Source organism: Rattus norvegicus, chromosome 15 (assembly GCF_036323735.1).
Source record: "Rattus norvegicus strain BN/NHsdMcwi chromosome 15, GRCr8, whole genome shotgun sequence".
Taxonomy (NCBI): Eukaryota; Metazoa; Chordata; class Mammalia; order Rodentia; family Muridae; genus Rattus; species Rattus norvegicus.
In genome coordinates, this window is record NC_086033.1 from 10439488 (window position 1) to 10466984 (window position 27497).

General features: G+C 46.4%; 1 protein-coding gene and 1 long non-coding RNA gene across 23 annotated transcripts in view; one reads left to right on the top strand and one right to left on the bottom strand.

The window, feature by feature from the left end:
• Thrb (thyroid hormone receptor beta) overlaps positions 1-25744 on the bottom strand; it is a 349278-nt gene extending 323534 nt beyond the window's left edge. For 7 of the 22 annotated variants that reach the window (XM_063273979.1, XM_063273971.1, XM_063273974.1 and 4 more), the window contains exon 1: positions 23077-23440. The gene's annotated coding sequence lies outside the window, so the exon portion shown is untranslated. Of the gene's footprint in view, positions 1-21888; positions 22058-22276; positions 22416-23076; positions 23441-23485 lie in introns of those variants that run through there. The other 15 variants (XM_063273984.1, XM_039092998.2, XM_063273988.1 and 12 more) reach the window with 5 other exon arrangements.
• LOC120096914 (uncharacterized) lies at positions 23029-24067 on the top strand. Its single transcript, XR_005493837.2, has 2 exons — positions 23029-23163; positions 23434-24067. It is a non-coding gene; the product is annotated as an uncharacterized LOC120096914 (long non-coding RNA).
• Positions 25745-27497: the final 1753 nt, after the last annotated feature.

The following is a 27497-nucleotide window of genomic DNA, read 5'->3' on the forward strand; positions in this document are numbered from 1 at the left end:
ACATTCTTTTGTTTGTTTGTTTTAGCTTTCATGGGTCATCTCATTTTCTCCCATAAATGTTGCTTTTAAATACATCCCGTCACCCACCCCATGACTTTCTATGCCGTCACTTTCAAATGTCTTCGGTTACTGTGCTTTAGGTCTGATGGCTGCAAACAGCATACCTGTGCTGTATGTATTTATGCAAAAGGCTAGGACTCATCATGGAAGTCAGCACGCTTTATTTACTTATTCAGTAAGAAATGTTGGCGAGTGACACACTGCAGAGGTGGGAGGAGGAATGAAGGCTGGAAAACATTTGGGGGGCACTTAGTCATGTTCCTGTCTTCACCCCAAGAAGCTTTATCTCTTCAAATCTGCCTGAAGCTCTCGGTGAACAAAGGAAAACATTGCTGATCAGTGGAAGGCTGATTCTTCTAATTACCTGCCCCATGTTTTCACAGTGGGAAAATTTTAACCACTGACTGTTTTAGTTTCGCCTCCCCTCTCAAAGCGTGAGGGCTGTGTATGACTCTCTGCATACAGGACTTTTTTATCCACATGCTGAAGCCCTGGCACATTTCTTGGATCCCATCCCAAGAGACGGACTTTGTCACCCTATATCCCGGTGACCCACACTAACTTCACCCACTGTCAGCCTTACCTCTGTAGCACAAACATCCCAACAGCAGTCACCAGATACACACCAGCTCTTAGACACATCAGAACTGTTTACAAGAACGGGACCGCCTCGGCTATAGAGGGGAAAGGACTGAGTGGCTGCAGCTTCATGGATGCTACCAAGGGCTCATGATCAATTATCAGAGAGGAGGGGCTAGCTGGAGGGGCAGGGCTGTGTGATGCTTAGGAACCGGAAAGTTACCTGACTGTCTAGACTCAAATCACAGCCCCATCACAAACCAGTCGTGTGGCTTTGAGAAAGCCATGCATCCTCTTTAAAGGTGCTTCCTAAAAAGGATGAGGGGATTAAATGAATAGACATATTCAAAGTATCTGGAACAGGGCCTGGCTTACAGAGCAAGTGGCAGAAGAGTCAGTTAAGAGTCCACAAGGAGAACAGAACTATAACTGAAAGCTGGCTGAACTTGCACCTAACTAGAATCCTTCACCTTACCAGTGCCTCAAGTATCGGAAGCAGTTGCTCCATCTCCAAGGACTTTATACCTTTATCCTCTTTCCTTGGTGGTCTCTAATATCACCTGGTTTCCTCGATCAGCATTCTGGGTTTTTCTCTGCCTGAAAGAGTAGGTAGGACCCGAGGCTGCACTGAACAGGTCGAAGTAAAACCAGGTTTGGGCAAGCACCTTCTTCTGGTGCAGTAGTTTCTAAAGCCATCGCTTGCAGTCAAACCTCTTGAGAGCCTGTTGGAGTTTATCTAGTGCTACCCTGGACTTTCTGAAGCAGATATACTGGTGCTAGCCCAACAGGGTGTACTTGACAAGCTCCTCAGGTGACTGCATGCAGCTTGTGTTTGGAAATCATTCTTCAAATGGAACTTTAAACAATAGTAGGTACCCAGATAACTATACTGTTTATCTGCTCAAACTAAGTAGGTATCTTGAGGTATCTTAGAACTTAGATCCCAACCTGCAATGTATGGTGGCCCGAGCCTTCTCCAGGTCTTCTTGAATTGGACTCAATGCTCAGGTCCCCCAAGATCTCTCAGTAAGACATGTGTACCGGGCACTTTGGTTCTCTCCCCATTCTCTAAAACCTTGAGGCCTCTGCCAAGAATTTTCCTTTGTCTTCGTTGTGACCCTCACAGAATCCACAGAAAGGCTGAAACAAAAATGCTCCTGCACTTAGTAGGGCTCTACCTCCAGCCTGAGGTTAATCCATAAATAGGACTCATACAAACAGCCGTTAGACTCCCGACACTTCCCCACCGTCAGCTTCCGTATCTCAAGATGTCCAACAGGGCAAAGCATGGAACTCACTGTTCTCAAAACTGAAAGCTACAACCGACCTAGAAAGGAACTGGGAACATTCTTCTGAGGCTCTCCTTATTTCTCGCCCTACACTGTTCTGTCCCATACACATACACAACCTGGTCAGGAGACACGACCTAGAAGTCAACAGTACTCTCAAAACCTTCAGACCAAAGGCACATTGAGGAGGAGACTAGTCCCTTTCTTCTTTTTCAGTTTTTCCTATCTTTAGAGCCCTTTATTAAAAAATAACCCTACAGAAAGTAGACGGAACTGAAAATCATTATGTTAAAGCAGAATAAGTCAGACTCGCAGAAAGATACATACAATGCGTTTTCTCTCTAGAACCTGTGCAGATGTAAATGCATTTGGGTATGTGAACATGTGCTTGAGTGTGAGTGTGAGTGTGAGATTAGAAAAGGGACCATGAGCCAGAAAGAAGGTAGCTTAAGGGAAATAGGAGAAGAGAACGCACGGCATGAAAGCACTCGGTGGTATGTCGGGGAAAGGAAGGCAAAGAGAGCACGGGGCGGGGGCTGTGGGGGGGAGGACTGGGAATAAGAGGACGACCCAGAGCAAAGAGTATATGAAAACACCAGAGTAAGAACCACTGCTTTATACGCTAACTGAAAAAAATCAATACAATTGCACTATTGGTTGAAAAGTATTTCTACAGAACCCCCCCCCCCCAAAAAAAAACCCTGAAATTCACAGAAGTTAAGCAACTGTTCCCTGGCTTGTTTGGACTGGTGGGGATGAACACTGCTATCCCACTTGGTCACAGAGTTCGTGCTTGGCTGGTGCATTATTGATCATGCGTCAACTCCCCCTGAAGAGAGAAATCGAGATGTTCAAAAGATCAGAGAAAACAAAGGCACTGACTGCCTCAATGGTACGGCAGGCTGCTGTTCCTGTGCATCTGGCCACACGTCGTCTGATGCTGCAGAGAATGCCAGCTCTGCGTGGGGCTTTAACACAAAGCCATTGTCCCCTCCCACTCTCTTTGCCTGTCTTGGCAAAGTCAAGTCCGGGACTTGTTGAAGAAGGTGATTCATCACTGAATGGAAAGAACGCCAAGACTCAACTATACAGAAGCTTTCTTTCTTCGCATTCTTAATCCCTCAGGACCTAACAGTCACTTGCCAGAATACAAACAATCATGAACTTTCCAGATTTGACAGACAGTTGAGTAGCAACACAGGGTAAGACAGGCCCTTCGCAGGTAGAGTCCGAGGAAGCTGATCACACCGATTGACAGAAGACCTGGGTTTTCAGTTACCAAGCAGCTCATGCTCAGGCAGACGGCAGATGGCATCCGTTCTCTCATTCCCAGTATGTGGGCTTCCCTCTTGCTGGCAAGAGGGCTTCTCTCTGAAGCCCTGTCCCATCCTCTCACATCAATACCCTTTCTTTTAGTGAAGGGTCTGACCAAAGCTTTTGGAGATGTTACGATGTAGTATGCTTCTTTAATTTATGTAATCTAGCATGTTATCAAAAGAGTTCTATTTTACCGTTTCAGCTTTTCAATATTATTTGTGATCTCGTATACTAGTGTCAGGAAATCAAAAGAAATTCTAAGAATCCCACCAGCAGTTTAGAGATCCGGCATCTTGGATTTTCAGTCTTTTTTAGGTATAGCATGGTAAGAAAACAGAAGACACTGGTCTATTGCCTGCACTGTTCCTTTGTAGCACACATTATTAACCAATCACTGTACTCTGCACAGAGAAGTCAACATAGTTAGTGTTAGACTTCTGAAACACATGAAACTTACAGCTATTAAAGCCCCCGGGGCCAGGTTGGGATTATTGATCATTTTAGACTTTGTAAACTACTAGAACTCTTAGTTGAACGGCTTGGGTTTCTTACGTAAGAACGAAGGGAATAAAACAAACACACAATAATAACCACTACAATGAAACTCACAGTTCTCTCAGCAAGGAATGGGTAATTTTCGCTGGGTTGGATGAGCGTCACAGTCACAGGTCGTGCATACGGAGAGCTCTGGATCTATGCACAGGCACAAGGTCAAGTCTACACCTCTAACACTGGAATTATCACCACAGGAGCAAGGTCAAACATTCACAGGTGGACTGAAGTGCACGGACTTGCATGAGATCAGCACATGTTAAAACACTGCTCTCTCACAGACCTTTGAAGGCTGTCCAACACACCACAGAGGAAAGAGTGACTTGCTGCAATACATTGCACGTTTTAGTTAGAAGAGCATCAATTAAGATAAATCACAAAAGATTCCACCATACTAACACGTTTCCCCAAAACCCCTGTTCTGTTTAGCATAGACCTCAAAACTGGCCGTGCTCTCACTTGTGGTCCTAAGGGCAACATTCATTCCAACTCTATCCACTTATATCAAACATTCAAGACAGGTCCCAAACAGGAAGTCAGGATTTTTTTTCCAAATTAGAAAAGCCTAAGAAACTATGACAAATGCACATAGTTAAAGTTGAAGTCATTCAAATTAATGTTTTATAAAAATCTATCAAAATATTGTGAGGAATGTAAGATGTTACAAATGTTGTCATTTATAGTATCTGCAATTCACATTTGTTTATTGATTTACAAAGTATGTTCATTTAATACACACACACAGAACACAGACACACATACAGAACACACACACACACACACACACACACACACATGCATGCACACAAAATATGTTAGAATCTTACAAAGTTTAGCCAGTCATGGTGGCTCATGCCTGTAATTCTAGAACTTGTAAGGCAAAGACAGAAAAGTTGATCAAAGCCAGGATGGTCAGCATGGTAAGTTCTAGGCCAACCAAGGCCACATACTGAGACTGTCTCGAAAAAAGAAAAGAATTCTACAAATTCCGTGAATTCAAATTATATGTATTATTTACTCCAAGAGTGTATCTTTAAATGGAGTAAAATCACGTGAGTACACTTTAGTGCTACTTGAGAACAGAGAAGCATTCACAGCTCCTTAAAGGCATATTTTAACCCACGTTTAACAAAGTGCCACCTTGACAAACTCTTTCTTCCCTTTCTGAAGAACATTCTCCAAGAAGATTCCAGGTCAGGGTCAAGTCTGTCTCTGCTGGATTCAGACACTCTAAGCTAGAGCAATGGGGCAGCCTCTCTCTCCTCCTGGCACCAAGGCCCTTGAAGGAGGCATTATGGGTGGCGGACTGTGCCTCTGAGATTGACAGCACTTCCTGGAAACTACCTCAGGTTGGCATTAGCACCCATCTCAGTCAAGTGCTTAGGCCTCACTCACTGGACACCCTCCTTCCACAGATGCTGGAATCTGGCTTTGCCGGCCTGGGACAGGGTGTTCTGCCACAGACCCCCAAACGAAGAGCTTGGAAAGACTATCTGAAGGTCTTCTGCACGCATGTAAAATTGTGAATTCTGAATAACACAGCTTGATTTCACGCTTCCAAAAGCTCGAATAAATTTTGGTTTTCCAGCATTATAGTGCCCATTCAGAATCCGCCATGCTGAAATGAACAGTGACCAAACGCAAACAACGAAAGCCTCAAATGATTTCTTACACACTGGTGACATTTCATGTCTGAAGGTATTGAACTGTAGCAGGACTTAGGTGACATCTGACTCTTCTGAAAACTGGAGCCTTCTCTAGGGGTCAAAGTGGGCACGAGCGGGTGTATACCCTTAGCGGCCTGCAGTTGTTACCCAGTTGAAGATGGGTGTCGCTCAAATATAATCTTTGGGGCTTGAGATATTCTCTAATAAAGACTTGTTTTCTAAAATCGAGGAAGAAGTTAAAATTCTTACTATTTCTGCTTTGCAATGAAACAACGTTTATACTTTTATTTCCTATTTAGAGATCTCACTGAAGATCCAAACTGGACAATACAGTATTATTATCTCAGGTAGAACACAAGGCCAGCATATTTACAGATATTCTGGGTCTTTATGTAGTAGGTTTTATAATCATTTTTTTACTGTAATTTCATTTTTTTGTAGCATTAACCTGTGGCATAACACTGAAAAGTATCTATGTGTATGTATTTATATGCGTGTATGTTTGTAGGTGTGTACCTGTATATACATGTGTGCCCTATGTATGGGTATATGTGAGTACATGCATATTTGTGTGTGTATGTTCATATTTTAATGGAACAAATATTTTAAAAACATCATAATCTGATTTTTTCTATTGTAGTTTTTTCTATTTTACTTGAATTTCTTTCTATTGTGACATAATATCGACCCACTAGCCACTGGTAAGTTGTCTGGGAGTGGTCCACACTTGACAGGGCTGTCTTATGTATAACACATGCTTTTGTGTTCTTTACTTAGGAGAAATTAACAAATCCTTCAATCCCCATGTGTCTGCGGGGCCAGCCCCTGGGGATTTTTGCAGATTCTGCCCCAGCAGGTCTGATCTGGAGCTCCAGCCTCTGCATTTCTGAGCAGCTCAGGGTAGTACTGGTTTGGTTACTGTGAGGACACTCTCTGAGGACTGACTGGCTGCTGCATCTAGCTTAGGAGACCAGGAAGCCCAGGAGCCAGGGCACAGGACACTGCAACATCACACAGAAGATGCTGCCAAAGGATGGGGCCCAAGAGCTCAGAGTGTGTGTGCATTTCAAAACATACAACAAAGCAGCCAAGAAGTCCGGGTCCCTTCACGGGGCATCTGGGGACACCCGTACTTCATAACCATCTCTTCTGTGGCTTGCACTCCATTCACTTTCCCCATAGCATGCACTGCAAAGCCACTCTGAAATGTAGTGTCTTACTCTGCGGATGTGCAGAGAAAGGCAAAGCCACAGCCAGTCTCAAGAAGCCAGCAGCGCAGAGGGTGAGACACTTAGTTTGTTTTGATTAGAGAGAACTTGTTAACCCCGAGACACGCTTGTCAAGGTATACCACACTCAAACTTTGTATGCTTGTGACAGAAGACGGTCTTTCGAAACATGGTTTTATGATTCCACTCGCTAGGCTTAGAATTCCCAGTGGAGGAAATGCCAAGCCAGAACTATAGATCTTCCTGGGATGATACTGGGTGTCTGAGGGTTCAGCTTTCAGAACTGGGGGATGCACAAGCTGATAAAATAAAAGCATAGTTTTGGGTGGGCTGCTCGGATGTCTTTGTGCTGTGGGTGTACGTGGAGGGATGGAGAGTGTGCTGCCCACCAGTGAACCCAAGTGTGCAACTGGCACAGATGTGGTGCGTGCTCACACTACTCCTCACACACAATCGGTCTGCTGATTCGTCCCATCAGTGTCTTCTCTCTAGACCAGAGCAGGGGACATTTATAAAGGAGGCAGATACAGAACGCAAAGCTCTTCAAATTACCTCAGTCCGTGGTGCAGATAGGGAGAAAAGAGAACTGAGGAAGAGACAGAGAACCATGGGTCCCGGTGCAGAGACATTGGGAGCAGCCGGGTATATGGGGCAGGTGTTGCATCAAAATCAACTGTGGGATCTGGTGCCCCAGTTTTCCCCACTGTGTGTTGTCTCCTCCTACCTGTGAGAACCACAATCAGACAAACAGCATGGTGAACCTGGTGAGAAACGTGGGGAGGGCAGACTTTAGACTAGGGTTTAAAGTTGTGGCTTCAACTAGGGAAGGTGTAGGCCCAGGAGACACTCAGCCATGTCCTAGCACAACTTGGGGTGTGTATCAATATTAATGGCACCCACTGATGAGAGGGCAGGGGTGAGGCATCCCACAATGCACTGGGTTGTCCACATTCCAAGCAATTCTCTGCTCCATAATGTCAGCACAGAGGTTAGCAACCTGCCTAAAGTTCCAGAGAGAGGGAGGGAGGGAGGAAGGGAGGAGAGAACATGCATTTCCCCAGCTCCTCCTTCTTCCCTAAGTTATAAGAGATATGGCAGAGCCAATGAGGCTAGGTGTACCTCCTGCTTCAGTGGATCCATTTCTAATAGTGAAGGCAGCTGCTGATGGGGTCAGACGAGAACCAAGCCAAAGCCCAGAGGAGGCCAGCTAGCCTCAGGGAGGGTATCTGGGCTACTCTACAATGCAAGAAGTCAGTGAGGAATGGTGGAAATGTGGTCACAACTGCTGTGTCCTGGCCTCCTTGTCTCCGGACTGCCAGCAGCTGCTGTCCTTTGCCCAGGTATGAGGTTTGCTCTTGTCTGCTGAAGTGCCAGACACAAGATGTCAGAGATGAACCTTATACAAGTCCTCCTTGGCCTGTCAACTCGGATGCCCCAGTACCGACAATAGCACATATCATCCATCATCTCTCAGGCATTGCTCTGTCCCTGGCTCACAGTCCGCACTGTCCCATCGGTGGTAGTTTGTACTTGAAGCCACTTCTCGTGCAAGTCTTAAAGGAGTCCAGGGCAGGAAGCAGCGTTGGGCAGGGAATGCTGTCATCAGAGTGTGGAGCATCTGCTGCCCCCCCACAGAATCCCCTGAATGAAGGACCATGCACACACAGCCTTGGAGCTGGTCCCGCTGCCTCCAGACCTTCAGAAACACAACTTTGGGCACATTCCATTCCCACCCAGGGAGGGAATAAGCAAAACCACACATCTTTTGCTCAAAGAAAGCAAGGATCAAAGGAGTTGGGAGCATGAACATAATCCCCATTAGTCACTGCAGCCCCTCTAGTCAGATCCCTACAAGGCTAGGAGAGTTTAATAAGAAGCAGAACATGGCTTAGAGAAGGGGCAGAGGCTGAAGGTAGAGAGGTTGAGGCCAGGGTGGGGGGCAAAGTCTGTTGTAACAGTCCCAGAGCGTAGCAGCCTCAGAGAATGACCAGTGAGCATCAAACCCACCGAACAACAGAAAACTATTTTAAACTTCTATTTTAAACACTGAGAAGCAATGAGTACATGAATGGTAAGACCCCCAGGACGATACCCAATTGCTAATCATCCTTGTAGGGGGAATTCTGAACCATAAGGGGGGGAAAGGCCTCAATGAATGCTAGAAACTGGAAAACCTGCTACAAGCACTCTGTGGGCAAAAGTTCTTCATGGTGCGTGACTTCGAGTGCATGGCTGTGTGCGTGTGTGAATGTGTGAGAGTGTGTGTGTGTGTGTGTGTGTGTGTGTATGTGTGTGTGTGTGACTATGTGTGTGTGTGTGAAGGGTCTCTGATGTCAGTCTCAGAATATTAGCCCAGCAGGAACTTGTCACCTCAAGACCTTGCTCTCATAAGTTGAGACTGTGGGCTACGGATCCCTAGCTGGGGGGTTATTCACATACAGCACCATTGGGGTACACTGCTCACAACTCAACACAGCCGAACGAACAGTCTGCTGCATCTTCTCACCTTTATGGAGAATTCCAGTTTGGGACTCTGAGTTCTCTCCAACCCCATGAGAAGAGAAGCATTTTATCTCGGGTCTGTTGGGATTGGATCATGCGCTCTGTCTCTGTCTCTGTCTCTCTCTCTCTGTCTCTCTCTCTGTCTCTCTCTCTGTCTCTCTCTCTCTGTTTCTCTCTCTCTGTCTCTCTCTCTCTGTCTCTCTCTCTGTCTCTCTGTCTCTGTCTCTGTCTCTGTCTGTCTCTCTCTGTCTCTCTCTGTCTCTGTCTCTGTCTCTCTCTCTCTCTCTCTCTCTCTCTCTCTCTCTCTCTCTCTCTCTCTGAGAAAAGAATAGGCAAGCTTTTCTGCAGGCCAGCCTATTCCCTTATTCATAACTCAGGCCAGCCAGCAGGCCTTGTAAGTGTATATGCTGGGTCATCTGAGGACACTGGGGTGTTCATTTTAAAATTAGATTCATCCTAATTATATGAAAACAGCCCACATGTGGTTGGCCAAAACACCAGGAAAACATTACTCAGCACCTGCCTGCTGGGTGTGCCTTCACCAGGACAACCCTAGACTGGTTTAACACCAGGTCCTGCCCTCTTAGAACTTCAAATCTAACAAAGAAACACCTCGTTGACAAATAGGAGTTCTAGATGCTGAGCAGAAAAAACAAAACAAACAAACAAAAAAAACCCCCACAGATGCCATTAAGTGACCTAAACACATAGTGTTGTTCCCTGTAGACAGAGCATGAGGGCTACTCACAAAAGTGACATGTTTCCTGGACAGAATCAGAAAGAGTTTCCATTTTGATCCTATACATAGGCTTTCTTCTTTATTTTCAAGCAGAGGACCAAAGTTAGGGCCTCCGGTGGGTTAGGCAAGCTGCATGAGAGCTCAGCCCCTTGCTCAGGGTGTGTGTGTGTGTGTGTGTGTGTGTGTGTGTGTGTTTATGTGTCAGTGTGAGTGAGTGTGTGGGTGAGTGTATATGAGTGAATGTGTGTTTGTGTGTATGAGTGTGTGCATGTGTGTGACTGTGAGTGAGTGAATGTGTGTGTGAGTGAATGTGTGTGTAAGTGAATGTGTGTGTGAATGAATGTGTGAATGTGAGTGTGTGTGTGAGTGAATGTGTGTGTGAGTGAATGTGTGTGTGAGTGAATGTGTGTGTGAGTGAATGTGTGTGTGTGAGTGAATGTGTGTGTGTGAATGTGTCTGTGTGAGTGAGTGTGTGTGTAAGTGAATGCATGTGTTTGTGTGTGAGTGAATGTGTGAGTGTGAGTGAATGTGTGTGAGAGTGAATGTGTGTGCAAGTGAATGTGTGTGAGTGAGTGTGTGTGAGAGTGAATGTGTGTGTGAGTGAATGTGTGTGTGAGTGTGTGTGAGTGAATGTGTGTGCAAGTGAATGTGTGTGTGAGTGAGTGTGTGTGAGAGTGAATGTGTGTGTGAGTGAGTGTGTGTGTAAGTGAATGTGTGTGTGAGTGAATGTGTATGTGTGAGTGAATGTGTGTATAAGTGAATGTGTGTGTTTGTGTGTGAGTGAATGTGTGAGTGTGAATGAATGTGTGTGTGAGTGAATGTGTGTGTGAGTGAATGTGTGTGTGAGAGTGAATGTATGTGTGAATGTATGTGTGCGAGTGAGTGTGAGTGTGTGTGTGTGTGTGTGTGTGTGTGAGAATGAATGTGTGTTTGTGTTTGTGGCAGGGGCATGTTCAAAAGTCTGTGCATACTGAACTCATTTTTCTTTTAAAAAGAAAAACAGTGGTAGGGACTGAGTTTAAGTCTCCTCACACATTACAGATATATTCTCTCCATAGCCGAGCATAGCCTTATCACATCATCTCTGTCCTGGCTGGTTTGTGTGTCAACTTAATACAGGCTGGAATTAGCAGAGAGAAAGGAGCCTCCCTTGAGGAAATGCCTCCATGAGATCCAGCTGTAAGGCATTTTCTCAATTAGCAATCAAGGGTGGGAGGGCCCCTTGTGAGTGGTGTCATCCTTGGGCTGTGGTCCTGGGTTCTATAAGAAACAGGCTGAGCAAGCCAGGGGAAGCAGGTCAGTAAACAGTGCCCCATCCACGGCCTCTGCATCAGCTCCTGCCTCCAAGTTCCTGCCCTGTGTGAGTTCCTGTCCTGACTTCCTTTGGTAATGAACAGCAATGTGGAAGTGTAAGCTGAATAAACCCTTTCCTCCCCTACTTGATTCTTAGTCATGATGTTGTACATAGGGATACAAACCCTAAGACAATCTTTTATAAGGGATTTGGATTTGGACGGGTCTAGGTTTTGATCTCCATGGAGTTTCTGAACTCCTCCCCATATCACACGCAGGATACAGGGGCCCTCTACTGAACTCATCCACCATGGAGCATCAGATTGGCATTCTCCTTCACAGGGATTATTCTGAGGTCTAAACGATACTGAGGGTCAAACTTTAGGGAGCATCGTTCTCATGCCACTTAAAGAATTATAGAATTTGCAAATTATAACAATATCATTCCATTGTGCTCTATTACTGTCGCTCAAGTTCAAAGCCAGTGGTCAGAGGTGTCATGGCTGGAAGGTGGCAAGGCTGGGGATCCCACTGACTGCCTTGTGTGCTGGTGCAGATGCACGTTTCCCTCTGCGCTCTATACTCCAGGCCCTGATCTCCATCTCTCTAATGTGGGGCTCACAACCGATCAGGACAGAGGACCTTCCAACCCCTTCACTATATATGAAAGTAGATAATATTCATTCTGTGGACCCTTACAAAAAGTTCTTGCCAACTCTTGGGCTAAAGATAAATGAGAATGGCCTAATTTACCCATAACTAGCATTTTATTAAAAATACTTTTATTTGTAATTAGATGGCATCTGCATAATGCTATACTGTATATGAGGCCAGTAAGAGGAGCGGTTCCCACCTTGTTCTCACCCAGGATATCACTGGAGCCTGCCTGTGGGGTCACCACAAGCTGGGGAAAAACACCAAGAGATTCACTTCTGCAGGTTGAAATACCAAGAGTTAACGGAAAGACACTATCTGGATCAACTGTTTCACACTAGGATACTCCAACCTTCAGAAATCAGTGAAGGCTTGCAGTCAGACGTGTAGACTGGAGAGCTGAACCCAGGAGAGTGGAGTGCACCCCAGTCTGTGCTCCTGACAGGTCTCAGCAGGATTCTGCTTATCACGTCTTTGTTCTCACAAGTCTCTTTCCTTCTTTCTTTTACTGACAATTGAACCCAAAGTCTTGTACCCGTTAGGCACCATCCCGAGCATCCCCTCAGTCCTCCTTACGCCTTTCTTAGAATAGAACATTTTAACAAGAAGTAATAAGGTTTTTCAGGAAGGCAAAAGTATATTCATTTATAATCCTTGCCTTGTGTTTATTATCCACACCTCTCACAGTTCCATTATGGGGGTATTTTTAACCGGCCTGGCTGAATATATGATAAAAGATATTTATTATAGGAACAATAAATAAATAAATAAATATCTTTTTGTAATTAATACAGAGATGACCAATTTTAGTAAGCAATACTAAAACAAATACTATGAAAATTAACATTTTATAGAACAAACTTGTGTAATGCATCATTTTAACATCCTTAAGCCCTTACTTTAGAAAAATAATTCAACAGCTCTGTCAGGTTACCAAGGGTCAGCTCTGGCTTTCTGCCCCCTGATGTCTCCGTTAATGTACTTATGCTGTTTAACAGCTACTGAAAATTAAAACACAGCAACTAACACCTTCATACGGTTCATGCCAATTTTTCTAATATGCTGAATAAAATAAAATATAGATTGAAATTAGATTCACTGGTTGCTTTTCATCAACTAATGAGATTATGAGACAAAAATTTACCTATTCGACTCATACCAGACTTCCTTCAGACAGGGCAGTGGTTGCCACCAGAGGTTTCCAAACTTCAAGCTACCGTGTTGTTTAAAGAGTAAAGCTTTATTGATGTGTGATATGCCCGTTTGCTTACATCTTTCTATGGCTGTTTTCTCTCTGTAGTTGTGGACACGAAAAGATTCAAGAGAACCCCTATGTGAATGTGTGTCACTCTACGAACCATTACAAAAAATTCTTCCCAACTCTTGGGCTAAAGGTAAATGAGATTGTTGATTTTACCCATAATTATCATATCATGACTAGGAAAGTCAGGCTCTGATAAAGCAAGGTATTTATTAAAGCTACTTTTCATGGTAATTAGGTTGTGCTTGTATAACGGCATAATCTCATCCCTCCACACTTAGAATTTTGATTAAAGAAATCAAAATCCAGATGGTTAGGATATCAATAGTCAATACTAAGTAAATGTATCAATACAACAGCAGCACCATTTCTCTCTGGTCACAGAGGAGCAACTGTGTTTCTGTCAGACCCAGGGAACACAAGCACAGAGCTAATGTCCTCTAGTGTCACACAGGACTGTGAAGAAGATGAGAGAGTCTTTAAGCTTCCTTTGAAAACATCTCAAAGAGAATCTAACATGTTCTCTGTTTTCAAATGAAACTTGAAGTTCCCTCAAGTATAAAATTATCCTGCCAAAAATATCAGAATTAAGATGAGAAATGTTTCACATGTTGAAAAAAAGTTAAGCCTGCTTCCGAAGACATCAGGCAACAGGCAAAAGCTGAGGCTCAGTCAATCTTCCTCCCTTGGCCAGGGAAGGCATCTGAAGTCTGTCTGCCCCAGCAGCATCTCTTGCTTCCTGCAGGCACCAGAATCCTCACAGGTTCTGAATGCTTTAAACCATCTCCACTTCCTGTGTTATTTCCTGTTCTTTCTGTCCAGAGCCCTCTCAATCCCTAGCTAAATCTGTGCTGACCATATCACAGGACTTACCGATACTGAAGGTCCTTATCCAACACTGACAGAATATCTAACACTGACAGAACCTCAATGTCAGCCAAGGCTTAGACCGAATACTCACAAAGGCAGAAGCTGACTACTCTGTGAAGCCAGGTTAAGCCAGGACACAAATCCCTGTACTCCCACCAGCCAGGCCTGGCCCATTTCTGGGGAGAGGTCCTTACCATAGGACCTCTTTGCTGTCCATCATACAGACTCTGTTAACAGTTTGGGCACTTACAACTGGTACCACTCACATTAGCGGATAGAAGGCAATGATGCTTACAACCTACAGGGTACAGGACAGCCCCCCACCAAATACTTATCTGATCCCACATAGTAATAGTGTCGGCCACTGAGACACTCTGTACTATATACTGTGACCTCCTGTTCACTGTCCCAAGAGGCTCTGCACATTTCCTCAGGAGAGACTTTTAGTGTTTGCCGTGGTGCTCTCACACCTACTATTACTCCTGGTACATAGTAGATGCAGCTCATTTGGGATGGATGGACGCACTCCAGTGGGGAAGTATATTTTAAAGTTTTGCTTTAAGGAAACTTCAGTTGTCAAACAGCTGATCATATATCCCTCTTTTTTGTCCCTACTTTCTTCCTTCCACTTCCTTCCTGTTACCTTTGTTTGTTTGTTTGTTTGTTTGTTTGAGACAAGCATAGCCTGATGTTGTCAAGGCTGATCTCAAGCTTAAGATTCTCCTGCCTCAGAATCTCAAATGGTGGAATTACAAGTCTGCATGCCGCCGTGCCCATCACGAGAACGTATCTTAAATAACAGTAAATACTACGTGTGGAATGCATTTCCATGCACACCTTCACCTTGTAACGATTAGTCTACAGAGTGTACGACACAATTATAAACCTAAAGAAATAAGATTATACCCTCCAGGGCCTCGGGAGTGCGGGTGTTTGTTGAATTCTGTATAGGAGCTAAGCTACAGAATAAATCAGCCTCAAAGGCCATAGTTTATATGTTTAGGGGCATTTGGTACTAAATTCCTTTGGTCTTTTGGGTTTTTTTTTTTTAATGAAAAAATTAGACAAGACTCAACAGCCGTTAATTTTCCATGGCCTGGCTCCATTTGAGGCATAGTGAAAATCTTCAGGTACTGGAAGATTGCAGAAATTACAGGCAGTCTCGGGTGGGCTTGTAAAGGAGAAATACAGACGAGGATGGCTGCTCTCTGCATGTACAAATTACTACTTTAAAGATTAGAAAATAAGTCAAGACATGGTGTACATCATCATGATTATATTTTTAAAGGAATAGGGCTGGCTCTAAAATCACCATGAAATACTTCTGTGGTGGTATGAATCAGCGTCACATGCAAACTGCTAGGTTTTTTTTTCCACGAAAAGCAAACATGTTCCATTCGTGACGAATGCAGGAAGACTTAAACGGATGCGCTTGATATTAAAAACGAAATACCAAGAACTCAGGTCCACATACTCTCATGAGAAACGCTGGCCGTCCGTTGCTTCCTGAATACGCATGCGTGTCATACACAGTCAATCAAGATGGCGCAGGTTTAATTACCTGCCCTCCTCACTCTTGGAATCCGTAACGCGCACCAGTGTCAAAGCAGACTCCGGGACACTAGTATGAAGTTACTATGCTCAGGATTTCTAAGGCGCGGCTGACCAAGAACAAGAAAGCTAATAGTAAAAGACAGGGTCTGCTTCCGTGTTCGGGTGCCAGAGAGAGGGATGGAAAGGAGGGAGGATGTGGGGCCTGGGACGTGGGCATGGGTGGCATTTCATACCATGGTCTGAGCAGTGCCTTTGTCTCTATGCGTGAGAACACGACACGTCCCGGACACAGAGACAGGGTCCGCCAGCTTGGGCATGCAGGTTGGTGAGACATTGGTGCATCCAGCAGAGAAATGTGAGAAAAGGATGAACCAGGCGGGAAATAGCACGGTTGTTAGCACCGCTCATCCTTTGCTGGGCCCATATTGCTGAACCCTGGGAAACCAGTCCTGAGAAAACACAAAGATGGTGGAGGGCAGTCTCTGATCCATCCTGCCTGCATAGGAGCAATGGAATATTCGCGTCTGCCACTCAACCATGAATAGCACCTCAACTCTCCTCAACACAGAAGCACAGCAGGTGCCTCCAACTGCCCATCTGCACTCCAGCTTTGGCTTCCATTGACTTACTACTCAAGGCTCCAATAGTTCCTTAAAGCATGCACCTCAGAAGAGAGCAACAGTTCCCTTAAGCCCTCTTTGGGCTCTAGAAACTTGGGTGAATAACGGTTTAGCTGATCCTCCCTAAATGTTGGGTGTGCCCCACCGTGAGGTAGCAATATTCCATTAGGAATACACCAACACACATAAGTGCATGTGTTCAGTACAGAACACGTTTGGCATTCGCATTTGCAATGTCTGCTAAAACAGGATGCAGGAAAAAAAAAACTAGAAGAAAGTATCAGGATGAAGAAGATGAAATGGAATTCAGATGTGTAGACTAGCGACATCTTCAAACCACGAGTTGGACCATGAATGTGAACCTTGGTTTTGGGTCTTTCTAAAACCTCTACGGCAGCAATTTAAGGTTATATTTTTCTGGCCAACGCCTCAGATATGGTTACTCTGGGTTTTAAGTCTGGATATACATGTCGTGCAGATGGGAGGTGTCATGAACATCTTCGGTCATTGGGCATGTTTTCCAGGGTGCGCCTTTCGCGACATGTGTCTGTGGTGACGAAAGGGCCATAGGATGCTCCCACAGACACAGCTTGTCAATCCTCTTGGGCTCAAATCCAGGCCCTCTGACTACCATGTTAGTAGCATGGTTCATCATAGACAGTGGCTTCTCACTGACCAAGAGTTGCTGGTACACAGGGCCTCCAGGGTCTCCCTAGAGTTAGGGCACTACAGACACAAGAACATTAGCATTTGTGTCCGCCATTACTCTGACTCCCAAAGGAGAGGAAAAGCTGTGATCCAGAGTCTGCACTGGGTGTGGTATCTGATCAAGTTCCATAGTGCACTAGAACGTTCTGGAAACTAAAGTGGAAACGAGTATACTTTGTCGGAAATTCATTAGCCTCAATACACTCAAGCCCTTAGCTTCATTTGGTGAATCCTGGTGGGGTTCTCACTGTACCACAAGACAAGCGGCTCTTAGAAATAAAGTGACTCTATTCCAGCCCTCCCTCAGCCAGGGGTCTTAGATAAACCTCCAACAGGCGTGTGTCTATTTCCTCAGTGGAGGACCCTGCAGCACACCTGCGGCCCACCTGTCACTGGTTACACTCTGAGTTTCAAAGCATGTAACATGCCAGGGCCAGGTACATGATAGACAGACAAATACTTGCAGGTCGAGAAATCAAACCAAGGCATGAAAATGACAAACAGGGTAACTTGCCCTAATCACAAAAACAGCCCCAAGCTCTGGCTCCTGGTGTAACCCAGACACTCATCTTTGGCCAAGCCATGTTGCAAGATGGTGCTTATCCTGACATGGAAGAGAAAGAGAAACTGTCCTGTCCCCACCCACCCTCTCCCAATAACTGTACCCATGTGCCAAGGTCTTTCTAGGCACTCCATGTAAGGGATGGGCAAACACCCACACACGCTCTCATCACAGTTTATAAGTGGGACAGAGAAGGAGACAGATATGTCACCCTGAAAGACAGAGCTACAGTGATCAAGGCACAAAACATTAGGGATCCCTGCTCTGCAAGTCTAAGGCTACAGGGTCATGTTCAAATGCCCAGCTGTCCTGTCCTCTCCAGTTGCTCAAGACAAAAGTCAGGCACTGCCTACAGACACACCAGATACAGAGAGAGTTAGGTAAGTAGACATGTTAGCCACTGATCACACTCATCTTCTGAGCTCTTCATAAGTGTTGAGGCCAGAACCTGGACCACTGGACCACAGCAGCCTAGTCCCACAGAGAAATCTCCATCAAGATTATTTTCCTCATCACTCTCTGCATTTTTCTCCTCTTGAGAGTTTTCAGAGACATGGCCACATGAAGAGGTCCACTTTATTCTCTGTGCCTCTGTCAGGTACCACAGCAAACATTTTGCAAATGGCATCTGATCCAGTCTCCTGAATACCAAATCCAGGTAGATCCTCCCACCCTACCCCCTTTTTTTTCTGGTAAAGTGGACCACGAAAACTTGGCACTTATTAACTAAACCACAGCAGTGAGCTCGTTGGATGTTGGTATGATTATCTTCCTCATTTTCTAAAACGCGGACCTCTTATTCCCTCCCACTACCAATAGCACTAACGTTATTTCACAGGATTTTTAATTAAAGGGTTATTTTCATTATTTATTTTACAATACATGCCTATGTGTGAGGGTGTGTGTATCTAAGTACAGATGCCCCAAGAGGCCAGAGGAGGGTTTCGGATGCTCTCGAGCTAGAGTTATGGACAGTTAGGAGTTGCTTGACTCGGGTGCTGGGAACGGAACCCAGGTCCTCTGAGAACAACAAGCACTCTTAATCGCTGAGCCATCTCTTCAGCTCCGTTCTGCAGGGTTTTTTTAATTATTATTATGTATTTACTCAGACACATTTCTAAAACTTAGTTCTCTATAAAAATAAATTACCGTGATTATCAGCTGCAATTTTCTTGTGTTCTGAATTGGCAAAAATTGCTGCGAATAATAATTTGAAAGTGACCCATTCGGTACCAAACGCTGGTCATTTGAAAATCCAGATAACTGAATATTCCTCACAATTGCCTGGACCAGAATATGTTTATGAAAGTGGAAAAAAAATGTTGGGGAAGGGGAAACCCAGGACAGACTGGCTGGTTAACAGCACACAGTATTGAGCACATTATTTCTAAGTCTATCACCAAGAACTTTTCTAGGTTACGTTAGACTCAGCAAGCCTGATGTCCCCCTCCCCAGCCACCAGTTTTGTAGCCTAAACACTGTCACTGTCAGCCCTTGGTCTGCCCAGAGCTGCCGAAGCCAGGGGCCATGTTATGACCTCGAAGTATGAGAAGTGCTTGAGTTCACCAGGTGATGAGCAGTCTGGTGCTTCTCTCCAGTCCCGACAGTGCCTCTGCAGTGAGGAAAATCCTGCACAAACTCAGGTAACTAAAGGTCAATGTCTTCAGGAATCAAAGGACAGACATGAGTCCAGCAAAGACACTGTTGAGGATTTCTGCACAGCCAAGGCAAAGGCTGGGGGAAGGAACTTGGAGAATTAACTACACAGAAAGGCAGATCGGATACTACCAGAGGGAGAGCAACAGAGAGAGAGAGAGATGCAAAGATCGACACATCTGCAAAGATGCCAGATCCCATGAGAGAGAGAGAGAGAGTCTGTGTGAGAGAATGTGTGTCTGTGTGTGTGACAGTGTGTGTGTGTGTGTGTGTGTAAGAGTGTGTGTGTGTGTAAGAGTGTGTGTGTGGGAGAGAGAGTGTGTGTATGTGTATGAGAGAGAGAGTGTGTGTGCCTGAGAGTTTGTGTGTGTGTGTGTATGAGGGAGGGAGGGAGGGAGGGAGGGAGGGAGGGAGGGAGGGAGAGAGAGAGAGAGAGAGAGAGAGAGAGAGAGAGTTTTCACACCTCACTAGATTTTAGGCATGTCCAAAATGGTAATGGTTGAAGTACTTAGTCAGGCATTGGGGTCAGGACAATGTTTTTTCCTAATGTGTTAAAATTTACCCAGTGCCTATGGGGTACTAAGTATTCTCCTAGATGCTGGGAGAACAAGAGTGCATGGAGCCATCAACACTGCTGTCCTCCTGGACTCCACGCTGTCAGCTGTCATCCAGAACACTCAGAATTCAGCGTTAAAGAGGAAACTCACGAGTATCAGAACAAAAGAACAGTTCTGACCATAGCCAGTATTGAGGGGGGGGGGGGGAACAGAACAAGAAGCAGAGAATCTTTGAGAGAGAAAGCAGAAGGAAAGACTGCCTACTGCCTAAGAAGGTGGCATGGATCCTCCACTCTAAGAGCAAGAGACTAAAGCAGCCAGTCACCTCTACTGGTCTCCATGGAAAAGATGAGCCTAGGACAGAAGGAGTTCTGAGGCTCACTGGTGACTCCAAACATCCATCCCTGGGTGGATCCAGCATCTACAAACAGGTAGGCAAGGAGAGGGCCTCAGCTTTCCCCTCCTAGGAAGAGTTTAACAAGTCATCCTTCTCCAGAGGTGCTGGGTCACAGGGAAGGGGCAGCTCATCTCTTGTTACAGCAGAGTTTACCACAAAGAGGCTGGGATGGGAGAGGTGGAATATGTATCCCCCTTCTAGTGCCAGTTACTCGATGTCAATGAGATTAAGCTTTTGCATTGTAATGCCAACAAGAATAGTTTCATTAAAAAATAGCAATTCTGAAGCAGTTCCTTTACTATAAAGTAAAGCAGATTTCCCTTTTCCAGTATATAATAAACAATAATAAACTATTGAAATTCATTTAAAAATAGGATCCTAATAGTATCCATTTAACACGGGAAAGCAATAGATTGTTCTTCTCCAATCTCTTCACATAAACTGGCTCAAGCAAAAGCACTTTTTACTTAATTTCTCCCTGGATCAATCGAAGCACAGCCAATACGCATGAAAACACTCTAAACTCTGCCCCTGTTCAAATTACTTCCCACTCAAACACCTTTTCATTAATGGTTCCCAGCACATGATTTCTTTCAGAACGGGAAATAAGAGGCTGAAGTGAATTAGCGAGATCAGTCATCCAGAATATTCAGAATGAATCATGGAACGCTTCTTTACCAAAAAGAATTTTTTATCCTTTCGCAGCACAGTGAGGCAATATTTCATTATAACATCAACAAACACGCTAAACCAGAGGCAAATCATATAAAGATACTGCCCAACGGGTCTACAGTACTTAGTACGTTCATTAACAAAATTCTGTTCTCCTATTCATGCACTGAACAAAAGATGTTTGGTTTGATCAGTTTCAAACAGGTCTTTAAAACCGATCACTAGTATCTAGGATCAACCACACTGGAAGAGGAGGAAATTATGCAATGTTATTTTCTGATTCAACACAGCCCTTGAGTTCTCCACGTGCACGGGAAGGGCAGAATGGGATATTGAACTTGGCCGCCCAGCTACTCTTTTTCTTATTTGACTCACTTTAGGAATGCATAATAGGCCCTTTAAAAACTTCCCACTTGGGGAAAATTTAATAATAATAATAATAATAATAATAATAATAATAATAATAATAATAATCCATATATGCACACCCCGCCCCCTCCCTCTTAAAAACAAACCAGACGGTTTTAAGAATTAGCTCCAATAATGTGGTCACGGGAAATATTCCTCCCAAATGACAACTGACCCTAGCAATAGAAACCCTCCAAAGACGTCTTCCCCGGTCTTGGGGAACACAGCTGACACCACCCGGATCATCACCAACACGCACGACCCCGAAAGATGCTGCGTCAAGAGAAGCAAAGGAAAAGAGCAACTCTGGAGGGAGCGAGCCCGCAGAGCCGGTGAGAGGCAGACAGGCACTGACCAGCGCTAACACTCAGGAGCTTTCTCCTTTCCAAAGCCTGGAGTTCCCCGGCAGGAACCAAAAAGAGGGGGGGCAGGAGACCCACAGTCCCTTTAAATCGCCCACCCCCGCGCCTGTCAGCCTCTTCTGAACCCCCATGCCCTACAACTTCCTCCTCATGGAAACTTCCACTGGGTTCGGTGCCCAGGATGCCAAACTCCATTTCACAAGGAGCTTGTCCCCAGCTGGGTTCGGGCTTCAGCTCCCTCAGCACAGGGTGCCCGAGCCCGAGAGGAGCCGGGCGCAGAGGCCCGTGGCAGGGACAGCGCGAGTCTCTGGCCACCCGGGCCGGCCCGCAGGACCTGTACCCCCCACCCCACCCCTCTACGCCCCCTCCACGTCAAGTTACCGGAGCGCTGGAGCCTGGCGGTGGCGCCCCGAGGCGGCGCGCGGGCGAGCTGCGGCCGAGCAGCCGGTGGCCTCCGCTCTGGTGCTCGCATTAGCCAAGCAAAGTTAATCCCGCCGCGTCACGCCGGCCGCCCGCCCGCCCGAGGCTGCGCGGTGCTCGGCCGAGCCGCAGTCTCCTCCCCGCTCCGCCCCCTCCGCCACGGGGTCCCGTGCGGCGCCCGCTCCCCAGCGAGCTCTACTCCCTTGACCCGTCCACTCTCCTCCAGCGCCCGCGCCGAGGGGAGCGGCGCAGGTCCCAGGACACTGGCGACCTCTCTGCTGAGACCTGCGCGGGCCGCGAGGTGCACGGCCCGAGTCCCGCCTCCCGGGGACCCCGCGCGCAGCCTTACTCGGGACTGGGATGCCAGCTCCCGGGCGGCAGGCGAACCGCCGACCGTTCTTCCCTTCTGGTCCTCCAGCCCGACCGATTCGCGCAGCAGCTGTGGCAAGCTCAGGCCACCCTGGCTCCTGCAGAGTCGCAGCGACGAAATGGCCTCGGGTTGTGCACCCCGTCTGGGCCCGAGCAATCCGCCACTTGGGTGCCCTGCGCACCTGCCGCCTAGGTGCGGGTGTCCTCCGCTACGACCCCGTGGTAACGGCGCCTTGTGCGCCACCCTCCCTGGGGTCACGTAGCTGCGGGTCTGGTGGCCGCGCGTCCACCCACCCAACTGCAAGCGCGCGAAGGTTCGAGTTGAGCCATCATTCCTGTAGTTGAAGAGGGTTGGGGTGTGACTGGGGGCAGGGAGTATGAATGACAGGAGACAGAGGGGATCTCCAGGAGCACAACCCTCAGAGACGCCCGACAAGCGCGGCAGGTGTCACCGCGCTCCTCCTTCCGCCCCCAAAGCACTTGTGGTGTGCGTGGGACCACGGGGCGCTCAGATCCTCCCGTGGCTCTGGCCACTCTGCGCCCCACACCAAATGGACAAAGCCTTGCTTGCCCTAAATGAGAAGCGCCCCCCCCCCACCTCCTGCACACCTCACTGAGTTGTGCCCGGTTGGTTCCACAAGTAGGATTTAAAGAGACACCTCGTTATTTCGCCACTGTCCTAGAAATAGAAATATAAAACCGGAAGACAAAAATAATCTCCACCCTGGAAGGGTTCTGTTTTTGCAAGCATAGCGCGCTGAAATGCTGAAAAGTCCGTACCTCAAGTCCTGAAGGTTGGGAACTAACCCAACGGGTGACAGTGTGCTGCTCCAGGTACCCAGGTCGTCTCCCAGCAGCGCCTCGGAGGTAGGTTTTATTGGAAAATGCAGAGTGCTGAGAGAACACGCAGCCAGTGGGAAGTTACACTTGCGACAAAACTACTTTGACTGAGGGCCGAATACAATTATGTTCTTATGAACAGTGTTAAAAAAAAACCTTGAAATTCTTTCTTCAATACACTCATGTAACACGGTGTAGTATACCGAGCCTGGCTATCTCAACGGAGGGAATGATGTCTAGATTATTTTAAAGTGTTTTCTAGATTTCCCACGGGTGATAAGTTTTTTTTCCCCCCAGCGTTACTTGGGCACAGTCCACAGAAAAAGAGAAGGGAGAAAGGCCGACACACCTCTGGCCACAGCACTAACAACTGTGGCGAATCCGGAGCTTTCCGCAGGGCAGAGGAGAGAGAGCTGCGGCAGACAGCAGCTTTGGGGCTAGGACTTTGCCTTTTCCAGCGGCCGGCACAGACTCGGTTGCCCCTTGGATTCTTCGCAAGAAATCTGTGTTTTAATCCTCGCCCCGAATGAAGTCTCACCAAGAGCTTGCCGGCTCTAGAACGAGGGTTGTTTTGCAGGCAAGTTCCTGGGCTTCGCTCCAAAGCTGCCTCGGGATGTTTTGGTTGGTTTAGAGGAAAGCTGCGGCCTCTCCTACCCAGTTCTTAACCAGACAGCCCCCTGGCGGCAGCGAGGAAAAGCCTGGCTGGGCCCAGGTTTCATGTGGGGGGGGAGGGGGCAAGCCTTGCGATCAGCTCTGTAATAAGGGTAGCACCGGGGAATTCAAGAGGCCCTGAGAAGCCTGGAGTCCCAGGACGTCTTACTTCTTTTCCTACACATGTCTCTGAGCCATGTTTTTGCTTAAATTCTCTCTCAAGAAAGACACACACTAAAAGTGAAATCTAACAGCCGCAAAAGGTTACTTTTTTTTGTTTAGATGGTTTTGTCTGATTTCATTTTGCCTGGAAAGTTCTGAAATAAGAATCAAAGTATTTAAAGTCTCGCGACACGACAGTGTTACAGGACTGGCTGTAACCGTGTTATGTAATCAGAGCGCTCCAACAAGGAAATCTGGTAGGATTCCATTGGAACGGGTATTGAGAGCTGAACCAGGCAGGTGGTGGTAAGGGGTTGCCCTAAGAGTCTGTTACACAATGCGGTGTCATGGGAATTCTCAGAGCCATGGGAACTCTCAGGAAGGCAAAGAGATATTCTAACCTGGGAGCACAGGGTCCCCAGGTCCGGTCTATGCTGACTTGTGATGCACAGGTGCTATTTCCAGAACCTAGGATTACAGTTCACCTGCACCAGCCTCCTGACCAATCTATGGATTTCAAGCTGATTATTCCAGTCAAGGAAGCAAGCCATCTGTTTCTTTCGGGCAGAACTACTGGGCGAGAAAGAGGCTGAAACACACAGCCCAAAAGGAGTGGGCTTGGGTCACAGTGCACCCAGCCATGCATCTTCATTTAATATGGCAAAATGTGGTGTGTTGTGAACAGTTATGCACTCTTCTTGAATTTTAGAACATTCTCTCTTAACTCCCGCCTTTGTGAACACTGCTTACATTTTTAGATCGATGTGAATGTCTTACTCACCTAACTAAGGGTTTTTTTTTTCCTGCCTACTGTGCCTATGAATCAGAATCCAGTTGGAGAAATAAAGCTCAAATTAGAACTGAACAGATAGAAAAGATGGTGGTTATGACGAGGAATGACATGGAGAATTGGGCGTGGGGTAGGGCCAGCCCCAAAGAACTCAGAGGAAGTTCTGGAAGATTTACCAAGTCATGGACAGATTTTCTGAGGGGGCGGAACGTTAAATCATTTCATTAACCCAACAGCCTTGTCTGGAGCCTGCGGCTCTGCCTTGTGACTTAGCCCTGGAGAGTCTAAATCTTTATGTTCGCTATATGGACGCTGCAGGCCCACTGAAGCTGCTAAAATTGTAAAGTTCACTCCTAGCCTTTCAGGACAGACCTCTTAGGGAAGGTGACCGTTTCATCACTGATGGGTGGCAGTGAGAAAGATAAGGTCATTTAGTGTCCCTGGGGCGCCATTCCAGTGTCCCTTGTAGTTCCTGGGAATCTGCAGGTGGCTTAACTCCATGTGTAAAACGGCATAGTGTTTGCCTGTCACCAACACTTACCCTCTTTGACCTGCATCTCACCTCTAGATTAAATGCTGTGCAAATAGGTATTATACTGTATTAAAGGATTAGCATGCAGGAAAGCAGCTCTGCACATGCTCAGTACACAGGAGGGTTTCTCCGGAGTACCTTCAGCCTGGGTTTGATCGACTCCACAGATAGGGACCTCAAAAGGGGGTGGCTGACTGTAAACTGCCAGGTCAGATAAAGCAAGGAAGCAAAAGGAGCACAGGAGAGGAAGGGTCCAGTAAGACTGGCTTCGGAAGGCTGCTTCCGGAGCCGTTACCGGAAGTCAGAGCTGGACGCTTTCTTATTGGCCAGTCCCAAAGGAAGTCAGGAGTTGTCAAGGTGGTACGAAATTAAAAGCTGTGTCCTGCTTTCTGCATTCTGTCTTCGGGACTGTCGTGGCATTTTTTTTAAATGTCTCTTTTAAAAATTCTAAGTAAAGACAAAGACACGTTTTAAATCCCCATTGCACACTTTACCTTTCATCTGTTTCGCCGGATCGGTTAGTGATGCAGTTCGAGCGGATTTAACCACGTGCAGTATTGCACTTTCCGACTCCTGCAGCTCACACGTGTGTATGTGTCTTGTCACGCTGGAACAGAGGGAGTGCAGAACAAAGCGCCCTCTATTTCACATCTTGGTAGGTACTTGGTTTGCATGCCAGCACTTTGGCATAGTGCTCTGGGAAAGAGACCAGGAAGGCCCCCTTCCTTCTGCATCCTCACTTTCAGGCCATCAGTGGGTGAATTCTGGGAAGAAACTGCAAGTAAGGAAGTACATGGAGGCCTATGCATGTTGCTGTTCACCAGGTTCAAAGCCAGCCGTGGAGATCATGGCTGCTTGGGTTGGCGGTGTCTGTTCTCAACGGAGCACGCATACTTCACACATCTCTTGGCTTTGCTCAGGTGGGTCCTGAGCGTCCCACGTTCACCGGTCACCAACATTTTACGTTTGAAGCACCAGGGAAAACTGTGGGAGACCTGCATTCTCTGTTTCCTAGGTACATGCATACAGCTCCTTGTACTATCAGATTTCCCTTCGAAGATGAAATCCTTAGTGACGTCCATTTGACAACAGTGGAGCAGTCAGTTAAGTGTTAGCCTCCAAAGCCCTGGGTTCACAACCATCCTAATTCTGGGACCCTTTGTTACATGTTTGTTACATGGGACTCATGTTGTAGTGGCCACAACCATAAAATTATTTTGTTGATCTTTGTAACTGCAATCTTGCTACTGCTGTGAATTGTCAGGTAAATACCTGATAAATAGAAGATCTAATTGTTCAACCGCCCAGGTGAGTTGTGGTCCACAGGTTGAGAACCTCTAAGCCCCATGCAAGTGCAGGTTACACACTCGTGGAGCTGACCCTATAGCTAAAATTCCTTCCTTTGAGGAAACATAAACGTCTACCCCTCCCCGTCCTCCTAAGGTCCCAACCACAAACAGAAGCCTGAATCCACCAACATTCACTCTGGGGAGCAAATAACTTTAGTGGGCTTCCTTACAAAGCATAGGCGAGGGGTTACTTACAAAGATGTGGGCGCTCCTCCTGCAACAGGCAGCACCCGAGAGTCTTTACCAGCAGAAATGAGGGATTTCCCATAGCCACACAGACGGATTCCCTACCTTATCTTCCCTGGCCTGTATACTCTAGCACTTCCCCAACGAGGCCATTAAAGCAGCATTACCTCCCACAAGTGATCAAGAGCACCTCTATACCCATATCCTCAGACAAGGGTCTCATGACTCTTCCCATACCCCTGTGAGAGGATGTAAACAGTCAAGAAGCCTCGCCAGGTTCAGCTGTTACAAGAGGGCTCAGCTGACCTCCCAGTTATGACTGTTGTTTGGTTTGGAGGGTAGTCATACACAACAGACATATATATATATATATATATATATATATATATATATATATATATATGTATTGTGTTTATGTGTCAGAAACTAGTATCACGTAGGTGCAGAAGACATGGTATGTTGTTGTGAATAGCACGGAGCATGTAATGTAGTTAGTAGTTCATGTTTATTAAACGCACGCCCCAGGTTCCAGGCTAAGGACCTCACAGATCTTTGTAAGGTTTCTCAGAAACACAGTCAAACGGTATCACACAGTCCACTTTCCAGATGGGGAAGCTAATTCTGGAAGACAAAAATAACGCGCTCGATCTCAGACCTGGGCGCCAGCGCAGAATGTATACTGAGCTTGTCC